The 24733-nt window shown below is 39.5% G+C and overlaps 1 protein-coding gene across 23 annotated transcripts in view; it reads left to right on the plus strand.

The window, feature by feature from the left end:
• HTR2C (5-hydroxytryptamine receptor 2C) overlaps positions 1-24733 on the plus strand; it is a 333447-nt gene that overhangs the window by 130032 nt on the left and 178682 nt on the right. Inside the window, exon 1 of one of the 23 annotated variants that reach the window (XM_013096714.5) lies at positions 18730-18830. The exons of the other annotated variants lie outside the window; for them this stretch is intronic. The gene's annotated coding sequence lies outside the window, so the exon portion shown is untranslated. Of the gene's footprint in view, positions 1-18729; positions 18831-24733 lie in introns of those variants that run through there. 23 annotated transcript variants of the gene reach the window in all.

A 24733-nucleotide genomic window follows, 5' to 3' on the forward strand; every position in this document is an offset into this window, starting at 1 on the left:
TGCCTGGGACCAACCATATGTATGGTCCTGGATCATCAAACCTGCTGAGGATCGTTCTCACAGTGTAGAGGCTGTAGTTTTAAAAGCTATGACCCTGAACATTTTGAAAAAGGCATGAAAAAAGGCAAATGAAAATAAAATTTTGATGATGGTGTTGCTGAGACATCTTGTCCTTCAATGCATGAGTTGGGTAGGGTAAAGTAGGAAGGTGGTGGAGGATCATCAAAGAGGTTTCTACTAACATGGCATTAGCTGGTTCCCGGAGGAGGTATTTGGAAATTAATTCCTGGAAAGTATGCTTGATAAACATGTGGACTTGACAGGGAGCTGGTTGATATTATAATATAACCCTGAGAGAGGTTCGAGTAAGAGTTCATCCCTTCATAAAGCCTTGTTACGTGGTTATCTGTGTTTTGTGGCTATCAGTGGGAAGCAAGTAAAATGAGCAGATGATGTTGAATTATCCAAGGAGTAGTGCATAACTGTATTTCTCATTCATGGTGGAGGTGGATGGAATGTCTGAAGAGATATATTTGAAGACATGCTTAAATATTTTTCATAAAATCATGACTTGTTGGTTTCAAAGCAATCAGTTCCTCAATCTGTTGTACTTACACATGGCTACACAGAAACCAGGACATTTTCAACATAAAAGACCACAGATGAGTTGTGCATCTCCAAGGTTTATTGTAAATAGCACAGCAAAGTAAGTCATCTTAGTATGTGAATTAAGATGCAATCCTTCTTTCTGCATATTATCCATTCCTTGCAGATTACTTATTTATTTATTTATTTATTTATTTATTTATTTTATACGAGAAAATCCAATCTGCTGCAGAACACTGAATCCCAGAAGTAATAAGTCTGGTACAGATATATATATATCTAGCATCAGCCCCAGAGCAACCCATAGATATTTTTTTTTTATGCTGTAATAAAAGCAACTTTTAAAATAACAGGAAAAGCCAAATCCTGTAATCCTTCATTCATTTTGGAGTGAAATTCTTCTGTACTGTGTGTGACAGCTGCTCCATCAGTCATTAAAGCTTCACGTGCTTCAAACAAGAAAGCACAGAGTAAATATTTGTAGCTGTCATTTGAGTCCCGTTGGTGTGCAGACATTTGATCCCAAGGCCTTCCCTGGTTGTTTTGAAACTTTTGGGCTGTGTGGATCCCAATTGCTTGACTCAAATAACCCATGAGAACAATATAAACTAACCTCTCCTTTAAGGGATGTGGTGTTTTGTCTTACTGATCAAACTGCTGTAGGTTTAAGTCTTTCTCCCGACCAGGCGTTTGCAGTCTGCGAATGAAAGACCTTGTGGTCTTCTCTTTAACAAACTGAATGGCTTAATTACAAGGTAGAATTTCTATACAAGAGATCTAACAGGATAAATGGCTAGTGGGTGTCTTTTGCACTGTATGTGCCACATCAGAGTGCCTTCATAGTTGCTCTTTCTTACAGTACGATGGGGTTAGCATCACTGTCTTACCCAACCCTTTATTATTACTTTAGTTAGCTGCTCAAGGCTGTGCAGTAGATCTAGGACTGAGTGGAGAACTGAATTTGCTTTTTTCCCTTCACTTCTGAAATGGGTGCAGCCTGTTTCATGTGCTGAGTGCATCCAAGCTCATAGAGCCTCTCAGCAGCCCAGCTTATGTGCTGTACCAGCTATGCAACTGATTTGTCTTGCAGTATCCAAGAGTGGTTGGGTTCACAACTGACTTTTAAAGGACATTAGATTATTGGAAAGTAAGGATGTGAGAACAAGGAGTTTGTGCTCCTAACCTTCATAATGTTGTTTTTTTTTTTTTTTAAAGAATTTTGAGAAGGCCATAATCACACTATGAACAATTTGCCCATTAAATTTATCTATTAAATTTATCTGTTCAGATAAACTGTCAGATATTTTTGAAAGATAGAGAATAATTTCTTGTAGTTCATCCCCCTTGCATACCAAACTTTTGGTAATTACAGAAAAAAAATTGTATTTGTTATCAATGAAATACTATATTTTTGCTTAACTACTTTAAACACTTATTTTCAAGACAATTATTTATTTTGGTGTTATCACTGTTGATAATTATAGTGTTAAGCTATCCCTTTAGCTAGGGGATAGAATGATAACTCAGTTGTCACATAGAAATCATGCATATTTTTCTACTTTTGAAGTATTCTCAACCCTCAAAACAAACAAACAAACAAAACAAAACAAAAAAATGCACCACAACCGTAATTTGATACAAGCAGGGAGGATCCAAAATAACTTCACTGAAAGTTGTGGACTTGAGCCTACAAAAATTCATCTTCTATAACGACTTCAGCAATAAAAAGCATAGCTAAGTACAGCTAAACACCCATAATAGAATTCATATTCATGACAGTGGTAAAGCTTGCTGGGACTTCTGCTGATGACTGTATTTAAATGGGTGTGCCAGTGTTATGCATTTAAATGAGGGCTTTCTGGCTAGATATGCTGCTAGTCCTGGGTAATAAGTAGAGCTCTAAGTCTGAAGTCTCATCCACTCTGATGGTTATTCATTAAAAATCAAATTTTAATCGATCTGCTATTGAACTGATTGATAATTAGAGCTGTGTTTTTAAGGAGAGAAATGATCACATTCAATATATTATTTTTTTTTTTAGCGTGGCTTATCTGTTTCAATTCCAGCTTAAACTCTAAGGTCTTCAGTATAAAGCTGTTCAGACTTCTGAGAATGTGTCTGTCCTCTGGCACCTAGATCCTTCCTTTATTTATTCACATTTACAAAAGATATACATTTATAGATCCCCTGCAAGATATTTCCATATCGCAGAATGCTTTCATAATGCCTGCTTGTTTGGAGTTCTTTGCGATGACAAGTTTAAAAATTAAATTACACAGTTGTGTCCATCTTTTTAGGAAAGAAGTCTTGATAAATTATTCAAGTCTTCAAAATTAGTGTTTAATAAATACTTGTGTATTCATATATGAAGTTAGTTCTCCTGTGTAAGATTAAACTATAAAAGAATATAAACCTTGAACCGGAGTAGAACTGATGCATTCATAATATCCACTTTAAATGATAGATCAAATATTTTCAAGCTATTGTGCAAAATATGCTCATCACTAATGAAAGTTGCTCTGAATTTGAGCAGCATCATTACAAAAGCTTGCATATCTATGAGACTAATAATACCATGAGAAGTGAACAATGAATAAATCAACCTATAAGGCTAAAAGAGGTCCACTATTTCCTTTTTGTGTGGTTTCTTGAATATTGCAATCCATCTCGTTCCATCTACAAGGCAGGAATCCATATTTTAGGAGATACGCAAGTTGAGAGAATTTGACCCTTCTTTGGGGAGTTGGTTATAGTGACTGGTTATCAGAGCTGTGTGAAAGGGGATTCCGCCAAGTCATAGGTATATGTATAACTTGTCAATGCTGGAGTGCTGAGCCAGACAGTAAAACAACAATGAGAAGGACTTGAAACAAAAAATGGAAATGAAGAAATGAACATAGGCAAATAGAAGAAATGGGCTGGGAGTGCTCAAGTGTGTGTTGAAACCCAAGTATCTATCAAATCTGCATTTCAAATGTATGGATAGTCAAAAAACCTGTACAGCTGCAACACAAGAAAGGCATGAGAAAGATGAGACAGGAAACCTGGCCACAAGATACCTCCAAATGCTTAAAAGTCAAGGAATTAAATTCAGGCCTGCCTCTGATTTTGCCCTGTGGTAGCTATAACAGTTGGCCTTGTCCCACAACCAGTAGATTTTTGACTGAACAGCTGGGAGTAACAGACTCCAAACATGGTAAATCTGAGGCTGAGGAATGAGCGACTCCTGATTCCAGATCATTTATGTAACTCCGTAGACTTCATTCTCAGTATATCATGTTGAATGTTTTGCCTTCTTAAATGTCTATGGAATAACTGGTCAAATAGCTGTCTGTGTGCCGTTCTCCATGTGCCCTTTACAATGACTCATTTTGTTTTGGTAGTCCTTTCCCTTGTACTTTTGCTCCATAGTTAGCTTTCTGTCTGCAAGACTGAAAGAAATACAGTACAATATGCAGGATATGTCAGAAAACATATTGGCAGTAATTATGGGACCTGAATTTCAATAATACCCTCGTTCCTTCTATCCTTTTAATTTGTTCAAATGCTATGTAAATGGACTGCCAGTCTTTGGAAAATATTTCCCATACATAGCAAAAGGAGTAATGCACTGGAGTGCGTTAAACACAGTCTAGCCAGCCCATCAAAAGGTATCGTTCTCCTGCTATATTTAACGTTGGTGCTGCCTAACGTTGAGTGTTGTGTGCGTTTCTAATCTCCACAATATAAAAATGGTGTTAAGGTCCTTCAAAGTATTCAGAGGAGGGCAACAAAGCCAGTAAAAGGGCTGGAAGGCACGTCTTGTAAGGAGAGGCTGAGGACACTCGATTTGTCTGCTCTGGAGAAAAGGAGACCGAGAGGCAACCTCATTGCTCTCTGCAACTCCCTGAGGGGGGAAGCTATGAAGGAGGTGCCAGTCTCTGCTCCGTGGGAGCTGATGATAGTATGTGCAGGAATGGCACAGAGATGCACCAGAGGAGCGTCAGCTCAGACTGGACATTAGGAAAAAAATCTTTAATATGAGGCTAGCCTCACTAGTGAGAACAGGCTTCCTAGTGAGGTACTTGATGCCCCAGGCCTGTCAGCATTCAGGAGGCATTTGGGTCATACCATTAATAACATACATTAACTTCTGTTTAGCCTTGAAGTGGTCAGGCAGTAGGACCTGATGACCTTTGTTGGTCCTTCCAACTGAACTATTCTGTTCTATGGAAGCCTATTATGATGGGGAGTGTCCTGCTTTCATCACACTGGAAACATGCCTTTCTTTCAGTAACTCCTACACCACACTGACTTTCTCCTTCATATGACTGTTCTTGTCATATCTTACCTATGATCCATCAGATCAAAATGATAAGAATATTCAATAATCTAGAGTGGCACTATTTTGAATAGTTTCTACTCTACATAATGTTGGCATCTCAACTAGTCAATACAGTATCAATCTCTATGTATTTTGATTCATTATTTTTCAGATCATTACCATTTATTAATGGTAATTATTAACTTATTAACTTCTTTGAGGACTGTCCTCTTCCTGGTGTTATAGTAAATTACCAGAATAATATAAGTCAGGTAAAAAAATAAAAGTAAAAATGTGTGGAGTGGCTACAAAAATTTTTTAAAATTGTTTTTTCCTCTTTCCTAGGGCTTCCTTTTTTTTTTTTTTTTTTTCCAACACTCTTTCAAGAGTCAGGTAATACATTGAAAAATACAATGGATATAGACAACTATATCCAGCACTATACTGAATATATCCTGATCTCAGGAATAGAAGTTTTTTAGGTGATAAAATAATAAACTACAGGCTTGTGTGAGGCATTAAAGTTTTGAAATGTTTTATCCTTTTGTTCTGTATAAAATGTTTTGCTTTCTGTTGTATACCAAGGAAAATTCTTGCTAATTCTATGTATTGTATTCTTCAAAAGGAACAGAGAAAATAAAGTTAGTAACAGATATAAAACTTTTCATTTTTTAGTTATTTGTCTTTTTCTTTCTGGATTACTGCAAAAGTGCTTGGCTTTATTTGCAAGAAATATGCAGTGGATTTTGGGGGGAATTCTAAGAAGTTTAAGTGGTGTTACGATCTATGGCTATGCACAGCAAATGAAGTTTGTTGAGGATCTGGTAAAAACTTTAAGGAGATGAAATCACTGTAAAGCTTTTTTATTTTATTTTTTGGGGTGTTTCTAATGAGATAGATGCTTGCATGACCTATAATTTAGTACAGTTTTATTTCTTTATTTCATTATTCTGCATCTGGTTTACTGGATAAATGATTTTTATTTCAGATTGTTCAGCAATAATTAATATTCAGTTAAGCAGAATTTTTCTAGTCTTTGCTACTTGCGTTCAACTGGAAAATTGAACAGCTGAAATGTTCTGATTTTTAAGATAGTGAAAATGTCTTTATTTTGGCTGAATATAATTCTTATAAAAACATTTAGGACCTCTTCAGAGTATGTGGTAAGTATTCATTTTCAAGTTGTCCTCTTCGCTCCATTACCATTTGTGAAGGAAAACATAAGCACAGAAGATTTGTGTATTCATTTATTTTATTTTAAAGATTCACTGTGTTTGTTTTGGTACAGGAATTGTTTTTTAAAGCGTCTGGTCTTTCCACTTCCATCTAGACTACAAAAAATTGAGGTTGTAATTCGTTAGATATCATCAGTGTTTATGATTCTTTTATTTGCTGCTAAGTTCTCTTCTGATGTTTCTGATACATATAACTGGTTACATAGCATTCAAAATTATGTTTCAGATATTAGGGAAGAGAAGACAATGCTTCTGTCAGTAGATGCGAGAGCTCTGTTCTTTTGAGGAGTGGTATGGGATGCAGTAATACTACAATCTTAGCTTTCCTTGATGCTTCTTTTATTCCAGTTAAAAAAAAAAAAAAAAAAGCTATGCATAGATGCAATAGCATCAATAACTTCAAGCTGAACAGGTTGCAGCTACCCAATATGCCTGTAGCATCAACATTTCAAATCAGCTCACTCATCATTACAGTCATAATAGCTACGTATCAGCCTTGCGGTTATTTTGACAAAGGGAAAAGGGAATGAGTTGTTATCTAGAGTCTTGTGAGCTCTCCTGTAGTTATACTGTCTCTGGATCACTAGGAATTGATTAATCTATTAGAATAAAGACCCCAGTGCTGGGAGTATTCTCTAGGTTTTTCGTCACAGTTTGCATAAAATATGATGAAACATGGGAAAAGCAGAAATTTCCATGGGAAAATTCCAGATATCTTGTTTGTGAAAGCAATGAAACTTCTTGATATGTTCTTTTGGAATGGACTGACTGATTCTGTAAGGGTGTGGCAACCTTGCAGTAGACCTAATTCAAAGTTAATGAAGGGGTTAATGTCCAAGACAGTGAGAAAGTATCAAGAAAATGATGTTCTGTTTTTTTCTAGTTGAAGTTCGGGTATATTGTGTTGTGGTAGTTGCTACATTATGCTATTTCCACATAATAATACATGTTTTCTTATACATGGTCCTTGCTTATTCTTTAAACAGTATCTCCCACAGGTAGGTTATTTGGAGTGAGCTCTGTAGTAGTTCTTGAATAAACTCATGCCTTGAAGGCTGGAAAAAGCATTCCCCTGGCGTTACTTATATTCAGTGGAATTGTTTGCCTCTGAATATTTTGTCAGCAGGCAATTGCATTCCCTTAATTTAGGGTGGTGATTGCACTGTGCCTGATCCTGAGATTTCCATTAGAACAAAGGGACTGCTGCTGGAGTTGTGCAAATGTCTTCATTTGTACTCTGTATGTGTACAAATGAGAGAAATGAAAGCTCAGCGTTCCCGCGGGTGTGCAAGTTATACAGGTCTGATTCATCACCTGCAACTGGGAGAATTCCGATTTTGGCTTACTGTAAGAAAGATATGTGAAAATGGTCCAGATATCCCCCACAGATATATTATTATAGTGTCACCGCAAGATCATCATCTGTTTATGAAACTTCTAGAGAAAATATTACAGCAATATAGAAAGTTCCAATATGATGGTAACTTCTGCATACCCACAAAAATATGTAATTTTAATTTATTGTATCACTCATTTCTGTTTTGTAGGGGAAGTACTGAAATAACATGTTGTAAAGCAGATTTATTCCTATGCAATACAAATTTCCTTTTCTCACTGAGCCTATTATGTATTTAGCAATTTACCAGTTTTTCATAACAATGAACACATTGTATAATAGGGATAATTTTACTGCCATTGTATTAAGTTTTAATAATACTTTAAAATGAGCATTTTTTTATGACATATGTAATTTCAGTGTCCCGTAAAAACTGTTAGGAGAATAAAACTGTTAGGAGAATAGAACAAATTAATAGTGCTTACCAATAATGGATCTTGTCAAAATTCATTTTAAAATAACAATGATCATAGTAATTTATTGCAATGAGTTTCTTGTGTCAAATGCTCTCTGCACAATTTAAATTTGATAAGAATGACAATTGTTCTTTAGAACCAGTCTTGTGATCCTGCCTAGATTTCAGTTTTATTTACAAAAATAAATGTGAAAATGAGTGCACAGAATCAGTGAATGTATTTTTAAAGTACAATCACTGCAATGCTTTGACAAACAAATACACGTATTAACAAGAATATTTATTTAAAAAATCAAGTAAAGAATATCACAACGAGCAAAAGGCTGAGGTTGACACTTTATTGATTATTGAGCTCAGCTGAGATTTTATATTGATTTCAAAATGCACTTACATCGCCAAGACCATGAGTTATGAATGCAGTCTGCTGAAACACAACGTATACCTCCTTCTAATGTGATTGTTGCAGTGTGCGAGGCTATGGGAACAGACTGCTGGCAAACTAGCATGCAGATATGCAGCAGCGGCTTCTCTCTGAGAACTGCTTGAATGCATATTTTCACCGTTTGGAATAGCTATTATAGCTATATACTATAGCTATTATAGCAGTGAACATGATGTAAATCTACAACTTAGTTTGCTTGCACTAACTTGCACTTCTAGCCACAAAAGAAATGCAGTTTGGGTTGACCAGTCTACAGAGTTGTTTAGGACTCCTTTTTGGCCTTACAAATTCAAAATTCAAAAGTTGTCATGCAAAATTCAAGTCTTAAAGCAATTCTTTGCACTGAAGTCTCATAAAAAAAAATAAAAATCTTCTGAGATATTTACTATGAAGGGAAGATCTTGTTGCTATAGAGTCAAAACTGAGTCTTTCAGATGTGATTGTTGAATGACTTAGCTTTTACATTTAAAAACATGGAATGAATTACATTTGAAAACGGAATAATGTGTAGGAGCAATGAATCTAATATGTTTTAGAAATTAATAGCTACTGTTCATGTGTGCATATTAGGTCATATGTGCATATTTAATATGTGCATACTAGGTCAATCTCTTATTGTCTGCAATAGCAATTAATGCACATTTCCTCTCCCTGGAGGACAAAGTTGTTTCAGTGTACTGCATTCCATGCAGCAGGGTAGTGTGTTAGTCATCTTGTAGAGACCTGGCATCATCCAGGCTGTAGGTTGTGAGGGAAAAATGAGGCTTTGAGGAAGGCTGGGGAACATGGAGCTTGGGGATACTGCTTGAGGAACTGGCTCTGAGCTGGTGCTGGCTGCAGAGCAAAGGACACGTTGCCATCATGTGCCGCATGCAGAGCCATTTCTTCAGGAAGACATCAAAAACTGAGAGCCAGACAGTGGGTAGTTATTACAGCTTTTGTGACATTCTGTGGCAATATTCACCAAGCTTTTATTTAAACCCTGATATTAATATGCTAATACTAGTACTCTTGCTAAATTCCAGTCTGCTTAATTATATTCTGCTTAGCTTCATTTCCATTGATATGGCTTTATTCTGCACTTCTTATCCTAATTTGGTATATCACATGGATCTAGTAGCAGACACTGGGTGTTTAACCTATCTTAAGAAATATCTCACACACACATCAGATGATGGATTGGGTTTCTTCTCCAGAGATGAGTTGCTGGACAGCAATGCAATGGTTTTCTATAAGAAAAACAAACAAACAAAACTCCAGAATTTATGGCAAAGGAACATCTTGCTTCCTTTGAAACTCTGAAAATTTATTACAATGGATGGCCCTGTGCTCAGCGATTTCTACTCTTAGCTTTGATGCTGTTTAGATATGTAACCTTTAATACCTAAATACAGGTCTTTCTGGGCTGAGATGAGATGTAGAAGAATGAGCAAACTATGTACTGGTAAATGAGTGATTGGCATGCCTGCTGACCCTAAAAGCATTATCACATACTACTTGGAAAAAGCAGTAAGAAAAGAGCTAAATAGTTGGGGAAAAGAGCTGTCTTGGTGACCAATGCATTCTGCCAGCTTTGGCAGAGCTCTTCACAAGCTAAACAGTTTAATAAAAGCATCTTAAAGAAACTTCTTTACAATAATGTAAATCTTATTAAATGATCAAGTGGTTCATGGAACAAATGACTGTCTACTGTAGACTATTGTAGTCCTGTATTTTTGGCAAAGGTGTGATTTGTCTGAGGCTGGGTTAGACTTGTGGAAGAGCATCCATATAGTGCTGTCTTTATGTGGGTGCCCTTCCTGCTGGTTCAGCTATGAGAGGATGGAGTTGTTAATGTCTGCATGGTTCTGCAGTGCTGAAGTTACGTGAGCTGTTCGCCTGTTCTCACGCCAGCCCTGGGCTCCTTGCTGCAGTGGTTGGCTTTCAGCCAGAGTGGAGCTGGCACTGAGGGCTCTGCATGACATCTTGGCCCACAGTGACAGCCTTACTTAGCTCCCTGCCAGGTTTGGAGCCGCTGGGAGGAATGCTGTCCCCAGCGATGGAGTGGAATGGTCCACAGCTCAGCCCAGGAAAGCAGGCTTCGTACTGCCTGCACAAGGGTACCCAGCCAGAAAGCATGCAATGGAGGAGAACTGAAATAAAATAGCATTCTTTGGGTGGATTCTGACTTTATAAATTCTGCTTCTGTTGATGGCAACTGTTTCTAGACATAAGTGGTGCTTTCCCATTAGTGTAATTATCTCATACTGGTAGAGCTACAAACAAGTCAAATAAGCCAATATAATTAAAGGACTGATGAGACCTGAATTTATGTCTCTCTCTCCAGATTTTTTTTAGATTAAAACCTTTAGCTGATAGACTGAAATTCAGAAGGAGCTTACCATTGCCATGCAAGATGTCAGGGACTCAGTGATCCCTCCAAGAATAGAGGCTACTGAGGACTCAGCATCTGCACCCCAACTCAGAGCAGCCCTGACACCTATGAGCAGATGTCGGAAGGGCCTCATGCTGAGGGTTTCTAATTTTATTTACTCATTTTAACAACAGGCAGGAACTCGAGAAGAAACAGTGTGGATCTTGGTAGGTATGGGAAGACTTTCACTGGGTGATGCATTCAAGTGGGGGCTTCGGTCCTCTTTGGGCCCTTGTGGGTACCACTGCCCACCAAATTTCCACATGGCAAGGTCACTCAGCTCATACAGTCCCTTACATCTTCACAGAGCCCTCCAGAGTAGGTTTTTGTCTAAAGGAGTGAATATGCACCACTGTTCAGGAAGATGGGGTGCCCCACCATGCAGTGTCCTATGCCAGCAGTCAGCAGGTGAGGCTCATCTGAAAGTGAAATCCACCTGTGTAGACAGAGAACAGTCTGATACCCCGGTGTTAGCACAGGAACTGAGAGAGGCACTACAGAAACTGACTGCCCTGCAGTTTCTGGTGCAAGTATTGCTTCACAGGGTAGGCAGCACTGTCAGGTATTTTCCCCCTTCTTGTTCTGTTCATGTCATTTGGCCCTGACTTGTGTCTGGAGGTGAGCAGGCATTCGATTTCCTTCCCTATCCACCTCTTTCCTCCTGCTCTGACAAGTGTGAGGAGGGTTGGAAAACACATTTTACCTTGAGTTGTAACCCTGAAGTGATCTCTGCTACCCGTGGCCTGGAGTGGCCCAGGAGTGATGGGAGGTAACAGGATGTCCCATTACTTCCATCTCTGATACCGTGAAACCTGGCATAAATGCTTGGCTAGGCACTGCTGCCTTGCAGAAAGTGTGGCAAGGTCATGGTTGATGCTCTGGGATGGTCTCTCAAACAGGATGATGACTAGTAAATGTGGGCTATACACAGTTTTCTATTTAATTTATTAAACTTCTTAAGGGATGAATCCTCTAGGCATGATTATACATTACTGCAGCAAATTATCTAAATGTACAAGAGTTATTGAGGAATTAAATGCATCTGAGTTATAGATTGCCAAACATCCTGGGAACAGACAATTCTGATAATGTCCTTTGATTGTGTTAGAGCCATTTTATAGGTGGTATGTCTGAATAAATCTGAAAATGTCAAACCTATGCATTAGCAAGAGATTTGTCTTAATGCTCCATGCTACTGAACAGTGAACTGCACAAAAATTGTACTTGGCAGTTAGAGGAGCTGGGGATATGAAGGAGAGCTCGTTTGAAGGGGCAGCACTGCTGTGCTTCTCATACCTCTGCTTAAAACTGCTCCAAACTGTGTGTGTGTGTCTGTGTCTGTTATGACCTTGCTGTTAGAGACAGATTTCTGGGTGATGGTCTAGAAATGTTCCTGTCTTTAGTCTGAAGGGCTGGCAAAATGAGTAATGCGGTCAGTGATAATTCACCTCTGCATCGCTTTTATATTCCAGCTGCACACTGTGTCTCTCCCAAGCTGGCTACATTATCTCTGGTCATTGGAGCGTTGGGCTGCCATGGAAAACAGAGCTAACAGTCTTGTGTTTGTACAGATATGCTGACAAGCGAATACAATGGGTGGTTGCTATTTGTATTTTATTTGAATAGAAGTAACCATTCCATATCCTTGCACAACTGAAACAAATCTAAAATCAGAACGAATGTGAAGGAAAAATTAGGCAGCCAGACTTCCAACAAACACTTGCACTGACAGTTGGGCAGCTTTACAAGGGGAAGCAGCTCTCTGTATGCAGGCAAGATATCAGGAGCTCCCTGCTCTGTGAAGGTGCTCCATTGGAAGAAGCAGCCTTCTGCAAGGACAGCTACATGTGTGCTTATGTATCAATCATGTCACTGGAAATGTGGAACAAACACTTATGGTAATAACTCTCAAATATTGAGTATCCCTGCCATCTTGGGCAGAGGTAGCCAAGAGTCACGGCAGTTCAGGAGAATTTGTGGGATGAGATGTTCTGAAGCTCCATAGCCATGCTGTGGGGGAAGGTGAGTGGGTTAAGGTCTATCCTGAGTACATGATATCCTCTGAATAATCTAGTTCCTGGAGTACGCATAGACTTGCCAGCACACAGGGTTTCTGCAACATTATTAAATTAACCAGGCTGTGGAAATTATCTGAATACCTCCCTATGAGAGAGCCTGTTCACAATAGCTCCACTGGTATCACTCAAAGGTATGAATTTGCAAAAATAGTAACGAGAACAAAAAGGAACAGCAAATACATTTCTCAGTAGAAATGAGGCAAGCTATATAGCTGATTCACCTTTTTCACTGTGACTCACTTTTGTGACACAATGGAGAACCTGTTAGAAAGAGAAGTTAAGTCCTAGACTGTTACATACATGGTACTAGAAGTCTTGGTGCATCATGCTGTATTGCTGTATGTAGGGCTTCTAATGAGGTTATTTGCCTTAATAATGCCTGCTATTTTTTCCTTCTCCTAATCGTAATTAAATATGTAAGCTGGGAAAAAAGTGTGAATACTTTGTGTAAAAATAACACAGATTGTATCAAGCAAATGGGGAAGCTACTTCTCCTTTAAAGGAACAGAAGATCCCCAAATTCAACTGGGCTTGATGTGTTTTGTCTAACAAAATATATTTGCTTTTACTTCACACCTGAATGTTGTCAAATACTAAAATGGGAACAGTACATAATCTGACCACTCCTTAAATAATTTCTGAAATCTGTATGCTTTTTAGAAGTGGATGGCTTTATAGAACGACTTTTTAGGGCTTCAGTAACTTAGCAGCTTCTGATAAAATAATCCTTGTTTCTACAGTTAGGAAACAGTAAGAAGAGGCCAGCAAACCAAATGTAGGTTTCAGTTGAGGCTCCAGAGCTTTAGCATTCTTGTAAGAGAAAAAGACACAAACTGCAGAACATGTGGATTTGGATCCTTGCTGTTAGTGCTATTTAACTATAATTTCTTGTGTTTACAACTTGCCATCAGACATCTTTTAAATACTTGCATTAACAACACGTTCCTCTTTGAGCCATATCTCCCATGGAAATAAATGCAGAAAATATTCCTACTAGTTCTAAAAAGGAAAACTATGCTGACAGTGTTTGTATTGCTCACAGAGATTACAGCTGTTTATTAATCCTTCTGCAGTGTTATGGAGAGTAATCACACAAATCACCTAGACAAAACCACCTGAACCAGGTTCAGGAATCTTCTCTTGCCACAAAGAGACACAGTGAATAGAAAACAGAGTAACTGGTGGTACCTTAGTCTGGGGACAAGAAATGAGAAATTCCTGGGCTGAGGTGCTATGTCAAGTGGATAAAGCTCATAAGAGAAGAAACTCACAGTAAGTGTGCTGTAAATTCTTTGGGGACAGAGTGAGTCATTTGGATTTGTGTCTGTAAGGTGCTCAGAACTGGAGCTCTAGTTCATGCTGGTGACTCTGAGGTGCTGTGGTTGTGTGGATACTTACCAATAAAAATGATTAATATAGAAATGCTGGGAATTCGTGATGATGGCTGACTGTGGTAATATAACAGTGCTTCCTGTAACACTTGGAATGTTATTGTATGAGTGTTTGATTATGTATTTTAGAGATTCCTTTGTTAAAAGGAATCACTGAATAAGTAGCAATTGAGCATAACTGGGGGGAAGCCTTCTTTTAGTGAGTATCTATTTATTTACTGATTTAATTGTGAAGCTAAATAAGTGCCTTCTACTTAAAGACTTGAAACATGTTGGGAAGCTTTGCCAATGTGTAGCTGCAATGTGGAGAGCTGTGACCTGTTTCCTGCAGAGCAGCTGTAATGTAGACAATCTCATTAATACTTTCTTCAGCACGTGTAAGAGTAACTGCCTCTGCTGAATGAGGTTGATATTGGTTCTTAAAGCAGTTCTCAGCAGCTACAGGATTTTTTCATTCTCAGGACTGAGGGGGGGAGATCTGGGGTTTAATTAAAAGCCTATTTCTAACCAAATGTCCATCAGAACTGTTGGAGAATTGTTTCTCACTAATCCGGAGAGTTGTGGAATATACATGTATTGAGGTTTTTGTTGTTGTCATTTTTCTTCTTCATTGTCCTTTTTCTAATCCATTTTCTCCTGTTTCTCTGTGTGATTTGTTGCATTATTCAAGCATCATCGGCATTCTTCCAGCTTCCTGGTACACCTTGAAGCAAAGGGAAGCAGATTTGCCCCTACCAACAGCTAACCCCTTGGCGAAACACCTCTCTGGAGAGAGAATCAGAGCAGAAAGGGTCAAGGACCTCACCCTCCCTCTTCCTTGCTAAACAGGCTGGTGTGCACAAAGATGCAGTTCCCTTTGGGAGTAGGTCAGAGGCTCTGCTGAGCCCCTGTCACACCTTCCATGGAAACTTTTGCTCCACAACCGGCTCTGAAGCCTGTCCTCTGGGGCAGCAGCACCTCAGCATTGCCCTCCCGATCTGCTCCCCCCGCTCCTCAGCCCTGGAGGGGCACCTGGAGGGGCGCCTCTGGAAGGCTGCTTATGCCTGACTTGAGCACCTGCCTCAGGACAGGGTATATTGCTTTTTTCTTTGCTGCTTGTACAACAAGGCTGTACTACCAACATAGATCTAAATGCGAGTGTTTCTCCTTTGGGTTCCTGCTGCACCACTTTCACTAAAGCTGAGAAAAGCAGATGGTAACATTGGGGTTCAGTGCTATAAAGGGATCGGTTTAGTTGTGTTTATATCCTTTGGCCCAGGTTCCTGTGCGTTGATCCTGCTGCTGAGGAAGTCCAGTTTACTGTGTCCATAGTTTCCAAAGAGATGTGTCCATTTTCAAAGTAATAACATAATTCCTACTTTCTTTCATGTTCTTATTTATTTATTTATCCCTAATGGGAAAATATGAAATACCTCAGTGAAATACCATTGCTTTTCATTTTAAAAACATTTTTTCCCGTTAGTTTTCTACACAAAAAAAGAACATTAAAAGTACTTCTCCACTTGCTCATGATATGAAAATGTATTTGCTTGCTTTTTAAACCTGTTTTTAAGCCTATTCTTAAAACATCTAACTTCCAAAAGTAATGAAAGAAAAATTTAAAAATATTGACGGAGGAGGTAGAAATGCACTTTTCTTTTTTGCCAAGGCAAGATTTCATCTCTCTGAAGACAGAGTAGGCGATGGTGAGGATAGCTGTGAATCACTCATTGCTGGGACCTCCAGTTCTTTGAGGAGAGGCAGGGCTGGTGTATCTGAGCTCAGGGCTCATCTTATGCCCCAAATCCCCATACTCCAGAGCAGCCTGCCTCAGGAATACAAACAGGGAGTGGATTCTTAAGGGAGAAAAACAGGAAGAAGATGCATCTAGTCAGCCTCACTGTGTCAGGCCTGTGTCAACAGGCTCTCTGAGAAGGAGGAGAGCATCTAGCAGATTTCTTGGCTAAAAAATAGTAAAAATAGGCCAAGACTTTTTTAAAGTAATTATATGAGTCTGCAGTATCTGACAGTTTGCAAATAGCACAGAGAGTGCAGCATTCCCCAAGGCATTTTTTTTGGCAGTTCTCTGAAACTGGATGATTTGTATCTGAGTCTGCTCTCAGTTAGTGTCTGAAATGGCAACAAAGCATCTGACTAATGGGTGACATTGGGGTGGCCATCTTGTTCTTAAAACAAGATGGTTTTCATTTCCTTGGATGGAAGATTTGCCCATTATCCCTCTTGCTGGGAACCCTGTTGCTTTGCCGTGGTACGGAGTAGTTTCAGCGCCCACAGGAAGCATCTCATTTCCAATTAGAATTTTCTAATTAGAATTTCTAATTCTTCATCTTAAAAGGTATCTTAAAAAGAAAAGGAAAAGAATAGAAAAAAAAAAAAGACAAGTTGTAACACTATTTTTTTATTATTATTTTTTTTTTTGTCCAGGAGAAAAAAAAATATAACTCTTCTCAGGCCATGAATCAGACTCTCTGACTCATTGCTTTTGCTGTTCATCTCCTCTTGTATCACTGTATCCATTCAAACAGCTAATTAATCCTGTCCTGTGCTGCTTGTTTAGTTCTCATTTTATTGGGCAGGGGGTGTTTGTGTTCCTGAATATTTTCCCAGACAAATGGTTTGGAGGTGAGTTTTAGGCTGCTCGGGAGCGAATCTCCTGGATATCCGTATGTGCATACTCTAGCTCATCCCAAGGCCATTACCAAATATCTGTATGCTCCTCTGCATCTCTGCTGTGGTCTCCAAAGTGCAACTCAATGTGCAGCTGCAAAGGTTTTGATGTGCTTCCTCAGTCACTGGACTACTGAATTTGGGAAAGTTTTGGAAGGAACTGTCCAGTATCAGGGTATCTATATGGAGCACTCTAGGCATAAGCAAGTTTTAATTCTGAAAATGTGATGGAAATATCTCTGCCTGGATCGCCCTTGTTTATGCATCTGTTTTCCAGGCTGCTGAGACAGTGGCTGGACTTCATTTGTTGGATGGTGGAAACCGTCTCCAGAGCCCATAACCAAGACCCCCTCGTCCTCCTTGTGGGAAATTCCCATCACAAACATTAAGCAGTCTCCAGAGCGGGGGTTGCAGTGATATTTATTAATCTAGCATAGTGCTTGCTGTTACTAGCCATTCACAGTCTGTATCTTTAACAGTAGTAAGCTGTCAGTACTGCTTCTGTCGATCTTGCTGAGAAACTTGAAGAAAATATTTCCTGATTAAGGCAAATGGAACCATTCAGGCTCACATGACCTGCAGCTTATTTTGGATAAACACATATAAATTCCTAAGAGGCTCACTCATCCTATATTAACTGTTCTTCTAAGGCTGGACAGACAGAAGTTACTATGTCCCTGAAGTAGCAAAACGCTGAAAGATTCTGAAGATACAGTGCCCCTGAACATGCATGATTATTATTATTATTTTTTTTAACTTTGAAAAGTCCTTGCTGTGTCACATAAGGATACTGAGGTGTTGAAATGAAGCTCAGATCTGGGCTGGTGATATCTGTAGCTAGCTTTCAAGTATAAATTTTCTGTATTCTATATATTTTTAAAAAATATTGTGGTCATGTTTCTGTGTATACTATCGAAGGCAGGTTCTCATATCATGTTTACGTGATTCTATTAATTAGTGTGGAGCTACTATTGACATAAATTTAAATGTAATTAAATCAGGACTGGGCTCTAAGTGAGAAAAGAAAGAGAAAATGTGTGTGCCTAGAGTGACATGGAGTTATAGTCTTTAATTGAATGACTGAGAGCAGTGTCAGCTACTACCACCGCATCTCTGCAAGGTGGGATAAAGAACAGCTGCATGGGTTTGGAAAATATTAAATCTGTTTTTGTAGCTGTATGCTCACATGGCATAGATGATGAATTAAAATATCCTATCTTGCAGAGATTACTGATTAGAATATCAGTAGATCTATGAACAGTTTAACAGTATATACAAGACTGCAGTAATACTTTATGGAGGAGTATGTGCAGACAGGGAGATGACTAAATATAATCTTGAAAGATACATAGCATGAACTAAATGCATGGCACTTCTAACAACTTGATCTTGCATACATACCATATGGATGAAACAACTCATTAAAAAGTGCATGACGGATACTTAATAGAAGGAATAATGAAAAGGAGTGCATGATATTGCATGCAAAGAGTGCTTGTAAAGAGAAGAATGAGTTCTTTCTATTACAATCTCAGTGTTTTTGCCTTTTGGTTAGAATATTATAGACTTAGGGCAGACTAGTTTGGTGTTGCCCTGACAAAGAAACCTCAGTGGCAAATCTACAATGAAGGCAGTTAGATATGGTGATTCTGGAACCAGGACATTACAGAATTTAGAGGAGCCGGTCAAAATGAAATGCCGGCAACCGGATTGTTTCCCATCATATCTCATGTAGATAAAGGCATTGCATACCGCTGAGTGTTTTCTTCCCAGAGAGCTTGGTGGGAGAGGCAGCAGTAATGCAAGGCAGAAAATTCTGGGCTTGCTGGATGGCAGGAGGAGTCAGAAGGGCTGCATTGATGAAAAGCCTATACTTCTGTTGAAGTATGTAATTACAATTAGTACTTGCTCTTTTTTTTCTGTTTTATTTTGTTTAAAGACCTGACTTAATGCATGCTTAATTTAATCATTTACCGATGGCTGGAATATGCTCTATAAAGTGTTTGTGTATTCAAATGGCTTATGATTTCAGGCTAGCTTATTTCTACACAGATCTCTTCAGTATTCTTTACTGGGTGTTGTTGGTTTGCATTTCTCTTGACCTGATGTTAGAAATGTTAGAAATGTTAGAAATAAAAAGAAGTGCCGGGTCTTACCTGTAACCCAAGAGAGTTCCTTGTCTGCAGTAGCCCAGAATGCAAATTAGATGGTTTATCAGTAGCTAATTTGCCATTCCTAATGTCATTCTGCAGATGGCTTCAGGAAGAGGGAGTTGTATCCATGTAATGCCTACATCTTGATTAATTTTAGATGAGCTCAAACAAAAGCTACTCACCCTTTAAAGCCAGGGGAAAATAAGGCCACGTGTTTAAGCTCAGCAGCTTAATGCTCAAGTATAGCTCTGAGCGGCTGTGTATGCTGGGCCTGTATGTACCAGGAGTACGAAATCTTCTCCTTTCATGGTGTAAGGATGCTAAGGCCTTGTAGGAAGGTTTTCAAATACAAGGAAAATGTGCTGAGCAGTGAGATGGGTGGAACAGATGTAGCATCACTTCTGTTGTAGGGCAGAGCTCCCTGGGACACTGTCTGTGTAGGCTATGTAGGGCAGGGTGAAGTGGGAAGAAGCAAGAAAAATCCTGCTCCCATTCCTCTTTCTGCATCCCATGACCACTTCCTGGTTTCATCCTGACAGCAACTTGTTTTAAATTGTTTTTATGTCTGTTATTAAACCTATAAATGGTTTTTGGCTCTTCATCAATGCCAGCAGTTGAAAAGGAGAATGGGGCAGGAAACCTTATAAACAGTTTTTATTTCAGATTATGTTTTGTGTGCTATTAACTACTGAAAACAAAAATTGTTGCAATTGTTTGACATACTTTCCACCTAACAAACATTTCCCAGTTTCTGAATAATAGCTTGGCAATATGCTTGTGAATGAGCAAATGAATTTCAAGGTGATGTGGTGGTGGTTTTCCAATGAACATAACAGAAAGATGCCTTTTTGAACCTTATAGGTTTTCCAGAAATATTTCTATGTTGCAATTTCTAAAGAAAGCTAGCTAGCTATATAGTTCCCTCTTGCTAAATAATAATGAAAATAAAAACTCAATGGCTTGAAAGGAGGAGACAGGTCTGTTCTCAAGCAGAGAATGTACATGGGAGAGCTATATCCACTGTGAATGGGCACCTAACCAGGTTCAGTTTATGCCTTCACAGGATTTTGATTCATATGTTGGGATTGTGCTTGTACCTCTTATATTGAAAATGACCAGGTGTTTAATCATTCATCTAGGATCAAAACTGGAAACCTCTTGGTCTTTCTGCTGCTGCATAAATGGCTTATCTATAAGCCCTTTTTTTTTTTTTTTTTTCCTATTCTAATTAGGGAGTTTATTTTACCATTTCCATTGGCCATCTCTGCCAGGGATGGGAAGAGATAAACCTTTGTGGTTTGCCTGACATTCAGCCTTCCATTCTCTTTTGATTAATTTTTCCTATTTTTTTCACCTCTTACACATTCTAATTCTTTTCTGCAACCCCCTCAAAGCATTTAGCTTCCTCCACTTGATTGCTTGGTCCACATGTATGTCCTCTGCTTTCTTTCCATAGTAATCTCTCTAGACCTGTAATCACCATGGCTGCCTTAACTAAACAACTGATAGTATTCATCTGCAAACTGCTCTGATGACTTGCTCCACTGAAAAAGAGCATTAAGAGCAGGTGGTGAGCTGTGATTGCTGTTTGTGATTGGAGAAGAGTTACGAGTGTCTCTATTTTTATTATCTCTTTCCTGTGTCTTCCCACCTGCTGTTAGGTCTGGTTTTAATACTGTGGCAAGACCTGCTTTTTTCTGCACATACACAGAGATAATGCTACAGAAAGACCCTAGCTCTTGGCTGTTGTGCTAATTGCATTATTGACATTGAGGTACTAGGGCAAAATGCCTGAGAATGAGCGGAAGACAGAACAGAATGAATTAATGATTGAGGGAGGGATTAAAATTATGCTCCTAACCTGCAGCTGTGCAAAATATTTTGAGAGCAGTAATTTCAGAAGAATGAGAAAGATGCCCAAAGGATTTGTCTGTTATCTCCAGACTGGACATGACCCTCCCCTCTGGGCTCTCTGCATTGTTTTTCCATGTCATCTCTTCTTAAGACATGAGTAAACAGGACTCACAACTTTACAGCTTACTTGCTGGGATGCTCTAAATCCACAGCTGAGTAAAACAACAGAGTATGCTCTTGTGTGCAGTACTATATTTATGGAGTCTGGAACCTGTCTAGATTCTGTGTTATACCTAGGTAACTGGTGTATGAAGTTACGTTTAAATGCATTTTGTACTCTATATCAGTTGCAGCTGGGAGCACCCAGCATTTTCCAGGCTCAGGCCTCAAAGACTTGGAAAATGAGGCAAAATTTGGGCAAATCATGCCCAAATCATGTCAGCCTGTAGATGTTTTTGTGGCCTGACTTGTTCTTTATCACGTGTGTCGCAGAACTGCAGAACAGGTTCAAATGGCGCTCCGCAAGCAAATACTCCATGTTCTTAACCAGTCCGCTTGACAGCATTTTCTAAGATATCCTTTTGTTTCCATGCACCTCCTCCTGCTGTGTTTTTTATGCAGCTGAGGTTTGGCATGTGAATCTGCTGAGCAGAGGTCTGGTCCCTGGTGTGCCGGGAGCTGGAGGAAAGCCCAGTTATCCATGGGCCACTTGCAAAGTGCAAGTGGGAATCCTCGGGAAATTCAGCAGCTGACAGAAGTTTCTGATAAGAAAACAGTAGTTGGTTCATATTCTATGTAGTTTCACAGAAGTACTGCCTTATTATCTGGCTCAGTCAGCGTGAGGAGGACATTGTGTCTGCATTCCCACTGGGTTCATTATGTGCAGAAGGCCAAGGCTATGAAACCTATGGAAGGGCTTTGTAACATCTCATTTCCTTTAAACCTTGATACAGATTATGTCAGTTTTCTAAAGGTTTTAGCTTGCTAAATCTACCGTTCTGGAGTCTGTTACACTGTGTAACTGTTTGCTGTGGCTTGGTGAGTCTGTGCTGAACTGTGAGACCCACAAATCCCAAGAATCCCATTGCAAAAAAAGTAGGCTGCACACAATCCTGTCATTTCTGAGCAGTTCTTGGTTAATGGGGTTTAAAATTTTGTGAGGCCCATGTAAAGCAAACAGAATCTAGATAAGTTGCAGCTTCTTTATTGGCTCCTACAGCAAAGGCCTTTAGAGCATGACAGGATTGTGGAAAGGAAGGCTACAAGCACCCTAGGATCTGCAGGGTTCAACAGCAGGCACAGGTAATTGTAGGTTGGCCCCATCTTGACATGCAGCAACATTCTTCCCCGTGGACAGAAGCAGTGTATCCCTCTGTGTCTTCAGGGTCCCTAGCACTGATATTAAGAAAAAAATTAAGGACTGATTTACTTTCCTTAGGGTTCAATGCATGACCCAGCGTTCTTGTTCTAGCTAGGCTTATCTCCCCAAAATACAGGAATGTCTGGCTGCCTGAAAAGCCTGCCCTGATCTGCGCTGTGTGTCCAAGGTAGCTCCTGGTGGCTGTCTTGTGACTTTATCCCCAAGTTGTTTGTTTTTTTCCTGTGAGCAATCCAGCTCTGACCTAGCTCAGAGTGATCATCCTGACACCAGGGACCCAGTGTTGAGCTGCTTTGGAATTTTCCTCTCATCTGATTCAGATATATTTGACTGCTTCACAGCTCCATTCCTTGGCTGTTTTGCCTATAAATTGGTCCTGTGATGTTTAATTACCCTGTTTCAGGGACTGACAGTGCATGCGTCTCGGTATGTCTTGTTGAAGATACCAGGAGAGGAAAGGTCCCCAGAGAAGGAAAGAAATAGGGAACAGGTGAGCAGCACAACATGCGTTATTATACCCAGTCTGCTCCTTAGGAGAATGTGGGAATCCTTTCTGAGGAGAAGGATGTGAGGCCTGCAGTGGTTTGGGCTGATGACTTTGTAGGCTGTAAGATGGGCAGGGTAGTTTGTCTTCATTTTTTCTTCATTCATTTTCTGAAGTACATTTTTGTCTTCAGAAGGAGAGACTTCCATGCTTTAGCAGTGCCAACAGAATGTGTAATCAGATGTGTCTAGGTACAGAACAGATACTGGTTAAGAGCCGTTGCTTGTCATTTCCTTGCACGAATATGAAAAAGGAATAGCAAACATTTAGGCAAGCTTTCTAGATTTTTTTTATTTTTTTTTAAGTCTACAAAAACATCCCACTACTGTTTAATCTGAGTATTTAAGTGTTCAGTGTTCCTGGGAAGAAGAGCTTTTCATTCATAACCACTTGAACTTTCTGCACCTTTAAACTTTCTGCACAAACTCAGGTAGCTGGTAGAAATGCTTCAGTCCTTCCAAAAGCTGAACCATAGTCTAGCATTGTTTGTTGCATTTTCAACTAAAGTAATCTAATTTTTTTTTCTAATAAAGAAAGATGTACTCAATTAACATACACTGTATTAACTACATTCCTTTGATGAGGAAGCAATCAGGAAATTGCAAATGAAGATATTAAAAGAAAATATAGTAGCTCTGACTTACCTGGCAAATCTGACAAAATGAATTTTACTGTTTTCAATTTTAAACACAGTGAAAGAGCTGTAGCAAGGCAACACCATGGATCAGAAAGGAAGGCTGTGATAAATACTAAAACTGTAGTATTCTGCTTCTAGGAATAGGAACACATAGGGCAAAGCATTGGCTGAGTGGTTCCCATGTAAGAGTCTGGTAGCTTTTTAAGTATCTGTCTGTACTGTGTGTAGCCATGATGGTAGCTCTGCATGGCGGTACACAAACGATGTCAGCTGGAAGCATTTTGTGAACAGAAGAGCAGCCCAGGTAAAACACTGAGCAATGGGAAAAAAAGCATCTGGATCCTGTACAGACAATTGGCCAGGCTTGCAGGCAGACTGGACGTAGTCTGGGCAGTGAGATGATGGATAGCTTTTCAAAGAACTGGAAAAATAAAAGTTCCCCGGAGTCCTACTAACGAAAATGACCAACTAAAATAGTCCTGAACATGTACAGCTCTTGCTGCTATTGCTTTGTTTTGGAAAGCCAGTGCTTGCCAATGCATGTGCAAGCTAATTTGTACAGATGGGAATCAGAGAAATGGAGAGGCTTTTGTCTGGAGGTGATCATTTCGGAACTGTGTGTTTGTTTTCTCCATCTCTCTCTGCTTTTATTTATTCCTGTTTCCTTCTGGTGTGTGCAGTGGGCGATGGCAGGGTGCAGGGCAGTGGATCAATGAGAAGGAGCACTTTGGGTTCTCCCATAGCACCCACTGCCCATTTAACCAGGGAGTCCCCAGAGAGGATGCTGAAGGAAGCCTGTTTGATCACAGCACATCTCAACAGTGCCAGTAGTGAAGGGGTTTTCTGAGTCAGAGGATTATGTGTAATCCCAGTTTGGGACAAAATGTTGTCATGGATTCTCTGGGGCAGAGGCATACAGCTCATGGATCATGGGAACTGCTGAGCTGGATCCCATTTCTGCCCAGCCTGTTCCTAGTCCCGCTAAGCATCAGAGACCTTTGCTTCAGAGGGAAGAACGAAGCCTGCTGCGGGTAAGAATGAAATGGGTGGCTTGAAATTGAGCTAATGGTCCCCTGTAAAGGAGCTTGCAATCATTTCAGTCTTGTTTCTTCTACTGAAACTTCTCTGTTCTTGTAAGATGATATCACTGCCCCCATCATCTTTTGAAACCTGCTTCAGTCTTAGCCTCTGCTGGCACAAAATTCCAGGGGATTTTATTTT

This window comes from Anas platyrhynchos, chromosome 10 (genome assembly GCF_047663525.1).
Source record: "Anas platyrhynchos isolate ZD024472 breed Pekin duck chromosome 10, IASCAAS_PekinDuck_T2T, whole genome shotgun sequence".
NCBI lineage: Eukaryota > Metazoa > Chordata > Aves > Anseriformes > Anatidae > Anas > Anas platyrhynchos.